Source organism: Drosophila obscura, unplaced genomic scaffold (genome assembly GCF_018151105.1).
Source record: "Drosophila obscura isolate BZ-5 IFL unplaced genomic scaffold, ASM1815110v1 contig_181, whole genome shotgun sequence".
NCBI lineage: Eukaryota > Metazoa > Arthropoda > Insecta > Diptera > Drosophilidae > Drosophila > Drosophila obscura.
Window position 1 is genome coordinate 1,231,817 of NW_024542769.1, and position 10,126 is coordinate 1,241,942.

Below are 10,126 nucleotides of genomic sequence, written 5' to 3' on the forward strand. Positions count from 1 at the left end.
TTTTTGAGGTCACAATATGCTATGTGCTGCTGGCTGGCTGGCCTGATCATTGCTGGAAATCTGTGCGCAGTGCCCCTCGGACGCGGACTCAGACTGGGGCTGGGGCTGGGGCTGAGACTGTGTTTGTTTGTCGCCTCTAATGAAACACGCGACATGGCCAGAGCCCGAGCCCGAGCCAGAGCCAGCAGAGCGGGGACTCGTATGGGAGGCTCAACTTTGACCTGGGTCAGAGAGCAAGCTGTGGCTTGAAATTAAAAAAGATAACTCAGATGCGAAAACAATTGATAGTCACAGATATTGAGCTTTGACAGCATACAAAAACTATGATAGAAAAAGCCAGATAATACGAGTATTTTTTTTTTTTATATTATTTTCAAGTCAAGTCAATTAAGGTGCGAGTTTTCATAGCGAGAGAGAGAGAGGAGGATCTTTCTTTGAGCAGATATCCTACTCAGAGATCTTTAGAGTCCAGTTGTTATTTTTGGAGTCCAGTTTAACGAACTGTCTTTGAACTGAAGGCTCTGTCTCTGTCTCTGACTCGCTGCTCTGCCCTGCATGATCCTCTGGGGCATGATTGATGGATGGCCCGAGGGCATTGTGCATGGCTTTTTGAGCTAATTTATAACAACAATCGGGCGATTTGTATGCCGCCTGTCAATATGGAATCAAAAAAATGTATAAAAATCTTGAGCGATCCTTTTGTCTGACTGTCGAAAGATCAAAAAAATCGGTTTGATTGCAGTCGGGAGAGAAGCAGAAAGAGAGAGTGTGAGTGAGTCGGAAATCGTTGAATGCGATGAGTAATGGATGGAAAAGTGGATGAAGAGCACGACGAGATTATTACCCAAAAACTCAAGCTGTGCAAAACACAAAAAGGAAGAGGCGGGCAGGGCAGGGCCCAGAGTGCAAAGCCAACGACACTTTACACCTCCGATGATCCGTCATAACTTTTAACACATGATATAATTTTGCATGGATTGTCGGCTATGGGCTCTCTTGATTGATGAGTGTCTCTGCCCCTCTCCGCTGCCTCATTCCATCTCCCACCGTACTGCCGTCCATCCATTGAAACTCTCCCCCTGATCTTGAAATTAGTACAACAAACTCAACGCAACTGTCAATGATTTGTAATTGGATTTTCAATCAAACAAAACTCCTTTCGAATGGCCTCAACAATAACAACAACAACAGCAACAACAACAACAAAAAGGTTTGCTACCCTAGACATAAGCGATGGAGTGTGTAGGGTATATTTTGTACAGAAAGAGATGCTCCGTTTCTTGCATTTGAATTCTTTATTCTTCCTTGTCTCATCTGTTATTTCATCTGGAAGAGCTTTGCTTCACACATATACCAATACATGCATGCATTCTGGCATTTGCTTCACCTCCTCATCCATCATGATATTCTCCCTTATCAGCGACAACAACAACTACAGCAACTGCGAGGACACTCGCTCGCAGGCAATATTCTTTTCCGCATATACAAATTAATTGCAAGCACACGGTTAAACCCAGGGGGTATGCAGTTTCTTTTCCCCTTTAGGAAACGTTCAAGTACATTTAATTTTTTATTTAATTAATTTATAAATTTTTACACCTACAAATAAATTTAACATACGGCCTTGCATGGAAAAATAAGAAAAAACCAAAGGAACTTTTAATTAACTGGATTTAATCGATAACTATATGTAAATGCCCTTTATTGGTGCGAAACATATTTATTTGAAAATAAACTATTAAGCAAATTTTAAAAGCTGGGTATGTGCTTATTTTCCTATTACAGGGTATCCCTTTGGACGACTCTAACCTATCCCTATCTCTCTCTCTCTGCATCTAAAAAATCTCACTCCAAAATTTCGATTTGTTTTACAAGCAATTCGTGAGGGGCAACAAAACACTTTCAATAACAAGAGGAGGAGGAGCAGGAGGGGAGTACCAAAAAAACAACCAAAATAAAATATAATTCGTTAGCGCAGGGGCCACAGACAGATGCACCACAATGATAAGAGAGACTTTAATTGATTAGGTTTTTGTTTTTCCGTTGATTATTGAAACCATTTCTCGGCTGCTTTGCTTTGCTTTCCATTCCCACGCCACGCAAGTCATCATCTCATCTCATCTCATCGGATCTCGATCTCATCCACATCTCGGGGAGATCATCTCTCGGGAGCGCGAGCGAAAGAAAAAGTCTGTGATTTATTATGCACAAAGAGGGAAAAATATATCAACAATTTTTGAATTTTGATTTTTGATTTTGATTTGGGTAGTGCCTGGCTGAGGCAAAAGGAGGATTTTTGTGGGTCAGCGGAATGCGGAAATTTGTTGTTGATGATACGCAGCGCAGCGCAGGTGTTAGGGGTCTGCCACCGCCCCAGCGGAGCGGATCGAACAGATATATATGAGCGATGGAAATAAATTCATGGCATGACCTCAGACATTAAACTTCGACACTCGAAGAAACTCATCACGATGGAGCTCATTAACAAGAAGCTCGACTCTCGAAGCTGCTGCCATGTGCCATGTGCCTGTGCTTTGTGGTTTATTTTATGAATAATCCCTCAAGTTTATTAATCAACGAAAAATTGTATGGTCTGATGTGGTTTGGTGTTGTGTGTGAGTTTTATTTGATTGCAAATAGACGATGATGCTATTATAATGATCGCACTATTAGGGATTACTAGATGAGAACAACAGCTGACGGAACGGAACGAAACGAAACGGAACCAACCTTGGAAGAGCAGACCCACAGCGTTGTTTCCTGTACTCCTTTTTTGTTGTGCCCCCAGCCCCTAGACTACTAAATGACGATGACAGCCTAATTTCAGGGCAATTAAGAGCCAAGGAGACCAAGGGATGGATGGATGATCATCCAGCGGTAGCCTAATGACTGTATCAATAAACCGAAAGGAATCCATCTACAACTAACAATTTACGATTATCTTCGTGTTTGACCCGACCCTTCAAAGTGAGCATGAAATTGCCGGTATCCCTCTGACCGATCCGACCATATGTTTGTTTCTCTCCTGCTGGACAAAAATTTCCCAAACCGAATCGAGAACTTCCTTTAATCGCTGGACACAGGAAGTTTCCACAGGCCCGTAACTCTGGTAAATTGTTTGACATGTGACACGACTTAGGGTTAAGGATATGCAGACGGAGACAGAGACAGAGACAGAGAATGAAAGAAGAGATAATAATGCATATTTAAATAAGCCTTTTGTTGGCTTTTTTCCAGCACACACACAGTACACTCGTATTTTCCAAATCCAACGACTTTGCTAAGTACACACGCACAAGGGCTTAGGGATAAACTCTCTCTCTCTCTCTCTCTCTATCTACGAGTATATCTCTCCCCCATGAGTGTACGTGTACTCATCGTATCTGTGGCATGTTGTGGCGGTTTCCATTTACATTTCCCTATTCCTAATTACATGCGTGAGCGCTCTAAATGTGCAAAATGTTTAAGGGCAAATATTATTGCTTATTTAGGGCCCGATCCCTCTGGACAATTGTTGTTATTTTCTATGATGATTTTTTGGTATTATTTTTTCAACAATTTTTCTATGTGGTTGTGTGGTGTTTTTTTTAATCTGCGACACACGCTCTTGCCATCATACGAGTGCGACGAGAGTCCTGTACCGCTTTGCGGCTTAGTCAGGTTTTTGTCTTTTCGTTATTTCTTTCTTTTCCTTCATTCCATTTTGGCTGTTGGCTGTTGGCTGTGCATTTTGTGGGCCACACCCTTCAAGCGTTCAATCGTTCAATAAATTTTAATACTCCAGTGTTGACGGCTGAGGGCGCTGCAACATCTGGAGTTCGGGAGACGGTAGACGGAGTCCGTCCCCTGGCTATGTGTGCGGTCAGGACGGCTAATTGAGTGATCAAGCGTGAGGGTCAACAGTTAGAACAGATCAGGAGGACGGACTCCCAGTGTGGGACCCCGAAAGGGCACAGAAACAGAGTCCAGAAACGGCAGCAGTTAAAATGTATCTTAATTACAGGTTTACGTTTCGGGAAAAACTAACAAATTTTGACAGCAACAAGATTTAGTTGGTTACCTAACATGGGACATATGGGGAATGGCATGGAAAGAATTTTAAGCCAAATGGTAGGGGTTAGAGGATGATGATGATTGTGAAGATAGGGCAGAAAATTCTCAATCTATTATATATGTATATATACACAAAATATGAAAATAAAACCTTTAATATGATAGGTACATACATACATACATACATGTACGTATATATTTAATGACACTCAACAATTAACCGCACAGGCGTTCGATTGAACGTTTATTTTGCAATTATTATCGATATAATATACCCATATTGATGGTGATTTTTCATTTCATTTTGTATTTCGTATTTCTCTAGCTGCGAGTATTAGACAAGCAATCGACACACCCAAAGTGCATCAATCGCCATCTTTTCAGCTCAGACGGAGACAACAACCGACGCGACGATGGAGACGGAGACGACGACGTGGACTGTCATTAACAACGTTTAACGTATTTTTTTTTGTTTTTAGCACAATTTGCATTAACAACACACCGAACGAGAGAGGGGGAGAGAGAGAGAGAGAGAGATATATACACTCGTATTCGTACTCGATAAACAATATCAAAATGGAAAGCCTTCAAAATGTGCGGAGTTTTGTGCCATACAAAAATGGAGCTGCTGATTGCCACACAAACACACACACACATACACACATCCAAACATAGACGCTGCTGCTGCACTGGGGCATTGGATGAGCTGCATCACGATCTGTGGCAGCTATGGCTATGGCTATGTGTACGGGTTATTCTAGAAGAAAAAAAATCTTATTAAAATTTTATTGCAACAAAATGGAAAACAGAAAAGCAGCAAAAAAAAAAAAAACATACTGAAGCCTCGAACGGACTCTGAGCTGAGGCTTCAGCTAGAAACGGAATTCGTGCGCATCAAACAGCTTCAGTTGAGGTTTTGTATATCTTTTGTCTGTCTGTCTGTGTCTGTCTGTCCGTTAGCGGAGGAACACCTGCTTCGATATGAAGTTGAAGCTCAGATCGGGCTGCGGCTGCGGCTGCGACTGCGACTCTGATGACGTCCAGCAGCAACAGCAGCAGCAGCAGCACAGCTGTGTGTGATGCATCTCAGAGTTTTGGAACCAGCTACGACTTCAACGACCTTCTTACCGCCCCGTCCAAACAGAAACCGCCTCATTCGGCTATGGCTATGGCTATGGCTATGGCTATGGCGACGGGTGTGTTGCATCCACAAAACTTGGCTCGACCTTAGTCATTTGTCAGCTCCATCTAGCAAGTGGCAGAAGCAGCCAGCAGAAGCAGCCAGCAGCCAGCAGCAAACCTGGGAAACTGCCTTTGACTTTGGCACTTTCTTAACCGACATTGTCTTAAGTTTTGTGTCGTCTCGTAACTAAATATCATTGGGTCAAGTTCAGCCTCAGCTTCACAGCCGCACAGCCTCTCAGCCTCTTGGCCAAAAGGAGAAACAATCCATCTATTAAATTGGATTCCAGATGGAGGAAAATTGAAAACATTTTTTATACCGTGTGCCGGGGCCCGTGTGCATTTGATTTATACATTTTCATAATTTTATTGTCGGCACGCAGTGGTACCGCCTCTTTCCAGCACTCTGGGGAAAAGCCACTACGGACTGAAGTTCATCTGTGGGTCTTTGTGTCATGGTTCCAGAGAGAGAGAGCGAGAGAGAGTGATACTCGTATATGATTCATTTCGAAATTTGATTGCCAGTAAAAAGGATGCGAGGGAGTGCAGGTGCAACCATCGCGCCCCGCTTTGAAGTTCCAGGGCCTACTTCTGGGTCTCTGGGATGTGCTTTTGTTTATAGCCTAAGCGAAACAGTATGGAACGGTTGCTACTTTCTGACTTAACCATGTTACGGGGAGTATCCATCAACGACTATAGGATGCTTTAAACTAGAGATCTTTGCGGTTCCAGAAGGTACTATTGCGGCACTATTGTTAGCTACTTTCAGATCCTTGACCCATCCGTCTAGTCCACAGTGTTTATTCACGTAAAAACTTTTTATTCGACCTACAGACATCGAGCATTCTTTAGGCTTCAGAAAAAAGAGGGAAAAAAATGAAATATTTCTCACAATCAGCTGTGAAAAATCTTTACCTTACTCCCCGCCCGCCATTTATGACCCACTAAAATATGCCAGAGAGCGACCGACGAAAAACTGAACTTCTTTCACAGCGCATCTTCCAGCAGAGAGAGGAGCCCCAGAGCACCTTCACCTTCCCCTTGAAAACGAGCCCGAGACTGAGCCCACACCCATTCCCATCCGCGTGATGTTATGGATTTAATGTATGTCCATTATGCATAAATTCACGAAATTCCAAAAAAAAACCAACGAACGAACGAGTGAACCGAAAGCTTTGTTTTTTCTGGAACACCGTTTTCTTTTCTTTTCGTTTCGTTTGGCTTTCGGTCAAAAACCTTTTGCACCCAAAAAAAAAAAAAAAAACCAAAATACAACCTCTACACTCTAAACAATTTCGTAGTCCATTTGGTTCGAGCTTAAAGGTGTTAATAGCACCACAGACAAAGACGTTACAATTACACATTGAAATCGGTTCGAATTTTGGGCTCTTCTTTTGGGATGTGTGATGTCAACTTTGAGCAGGTTCCCACCGAACCACCACACTAGCCCAGGCCCAACAATTGTTGGCACAATATGGCATATTTAGAGCTCATTTTATGGCACAGAGGGAGGGAGAGAGAAAATCTGTGACATCAAAACGAAATTATAACAAACGGAGGCTTTTGTCCACTCAAAAAGGGGGACACAGCAAAGGGGGAAATGGTAAACGGAAGCTGTTCTGGGACGGCAGAGTATTTTTTGGGCTGAAAATATTTATATTTAGATCGGTTTTGGACCATAAAGAGTGGTCTTAGCCACACAGCCATACAGCGCTTTGTGGAGCAATTTGTTTGGCCGGCATCAAAGGCCTGATTGATATGACTTTGGTCTGTCATTTGATCTGTCAATTTATCACTGTCCCCCCATTTATGCATGCGCGTATCTCTACTCTCGTGAACGTGTCTGAGTCTTCCCAAAATTGATCACATCACAAGAGCTTCGGTTCGGTATCCATTGACAATCCAATAATTAATTTGATTAAATTCAAATTCGCGCATACGAAACCAAAGACCGAAAATAAAATCACATTTTTCATATGAACGAAACAAAAATTAACATTTCTGTTTTCGTTTTTTGGCATGTGGCATGACCCCCCCAAAGGGTCAAATATGATTTCCCTCAAACAAAATCGTTACCAAAAACAGATCAATGATCTCATTTGCATGCCGCCACACACAATCGACATCGACATCGAATCGAACTCGAAATCGACATCAAATCTGTGGCAGGCAGCAGGCAGCAGCACACACGAAGCATCAAACAGAAATGTTGCCCGCAAGGTGGAAATTAATTTCTGTTGCTGTTGCTGTTTCTGTTTCGTTTTTCGTTGGCTTTTGCTGGCTTTCAATCAAAATCAAACTTGGATTTGTGAGAAATGCTTAAGGAAGAGAGACTAAACCAAAGTTTAACGAAGTTTAGATGCTCTTTAAGGCGACGATTAGAACTAGTTATTTGAAGCAATTTTTACAGCAACAAATTTTAGTTTTAGTAAACATTTTTAGACCCCAGAAATAGTGGTATTTTTGGATTACTTTTGCAGTGTTTAGCCAGCAATAAGCTACAAATATGTCACAGTTTCTTCGTAATTTTCATTCATTTATTTTGTTAAATTCCGTTTAATATTTTCACTAATAAATCCCCACCCACCAATCCCCTCTGGTAACACAAATATCTCTCGCCATTCCAGAGTATTTCTGTCGAATCTCAGAACTCCAAAAATCGAACGCATAAATTACACCCGAAAATAATGTGCGCGAAAACGTGTTTTAAATTTTTGTTTTCATTTCACGCAAACGCCTCAAAGAATGAGACGCGAAAACGATCGATCCACTCCACCGATATCTAAAGCGAACGTACGAACCGAACACTCATGTCAGTATTTTGTCAAAGAAATCTCCACCGTCTGGTTGTTGTTGTTGTTGTTGTTGTTGTTGTTGTTGTTGTTGCTGTTGATGTTGACTTTTGTGGCATTGATTAATGCATTTATAATTAATTTATTGTATGGAATGGATAGTCTTTCAGATACATATTCAGATCTGATGGCATGACATAAGTAAAAACTGAATACACATGCGAATCCATATCGAAATCTGGAGTTGGAGTTGGGAGTTGGTCTTCTGCCTTTAACCCAATTTCAGCAGAAAATATTTATATTTGTGCCCGAAAGAAAGGGGCCTTTTGCCGAGGTGATTGATGATGGTCGATTGTCGCAGGACATTCTGCAAGTCACTTGAGTTTTTGGCGGCGGCAAATGTGAAATGAAAATCCTGCCAAAAGTCACATACATTAGAACGCATTAAACTGTAACCAGAAAGGGGCGAGGCCCGGCATCGGGGAAAGAAAAGAAAGGCAACGGAGGCAACGGAGCAACGGAACAAGAGGAAACCCCTCGAGCATCATCGAGCAGCGGCACATTTTCGTGAAAAGCGTACAGAGGACATGGTTTTCCTTAAGTCCTGCGCTCTCTGTAGCACCCATAACAAACAAATCAAAAGACAAACAATTGCCAGGGATAATCTGTTGCTCACCAAGGATTAGCCCAAAACTCGCTCTCCCTCTCTCCTTCTCTGCTTGCTGTCTCTTTCCCACACAAATGCAAATTTGAGTGAAAAGGAAAAAGAAATTAAAGCATGAAAATTTGTCAAAAGTATCTCGAAGAACCGCAAAAGGCAAACGAGCCGCCGCAGAACCACAGACCAAAAACTTCTGTCTGGTAAGGACCCTTGTAATGGGTTTAAAACACCCCGAAACATCCTTCGAAACACGGGGAGGCGGAGGAGGAGTAGGCGTGGCGGCGCACACAAAGGGTTAGAGGTCACAGAGTGAGCAAGGGAGAGACCACGAGATGATAACGAGGTTGCGGTTGCTTGCGGGTTTCTCTTCCATGCCAGTCATAAAACGCACAAATTGGATTAACTTCTGTGACATTTTCCCCGTTTGGCACAAAGTCAAAATGGGTTAAGGGAAAGCAGCAGCAACAGCAGCAGCAGCAGCAGCCGCCGCCAGAGAAAGCAGCGGGGAAAAGTGGGAAAATTAGTATAGAAATTGTATTGAGCCACGATCTAAGCCCCCCGGTCCATACGCCCATTTTCAAATAAAATGGAAATAGAAATACAAGATAATAGTAAGCGTATGTACATATGTACATCTGCAAAACAGACACACACATTTCATTAAGAAACCTTTTCGAATGGCATCGAAAAAGGGGTGATGTTTTGGCAAGGGTACGAGCTCGCAGAATGGAATGGAAACAATACTGAGAAAGGCAGACACAACCATTAGAGGGATATTTATATTTGCGATATTTCTTGAGTCTATCAAAGAGGCTGTCATTAAGGGAAAATTGAACTGGGAATCGATTGGAAAGCTGTGTCAATGGGGCAAAACTACAATTGTATAGGGAAACTATAGAAAACTATATACGAAAAATATATATTGTAAGTATCTTCTTACAACATACACTATGAGAAAAATTTAATAGTACATATAAAGAAAACCAACTATATTTATAATGAAATTAAAACAAATCACTTTGTTTAAATGTATTAAAAAAGTCTTTTTAATAACACCAATATTAAATCTAACTATTAAACATACTTAATAAAATATATATCAAAATTAAATTAAAAGAAATTAACTTAATCTAAATGTTAAAGTTTCAGGCCATTTTTCTCTGGTTGTATTTAAAGTTCAAAAAGTTAAAAAGTTTAAAGTTTTTAAAGTTTAACAGTTTGTTTTCTGATTGATTCTAATTAACGAATCACATAAATGCTATAGCAATGATATAAGGATTCGAGTTGTAAAGTTTCATTGGTTTCTTTTCGTCAGAAATAATGTTTTTAGCTCTTTTTTCAAAGATTCGCTGTGGAACCTACTTGGTTCAAGGCCTCGATATTTGTATCTATTAAATCGCAACAAAGTTCTCAAAGTATATGATCTCTAGATGTGCAA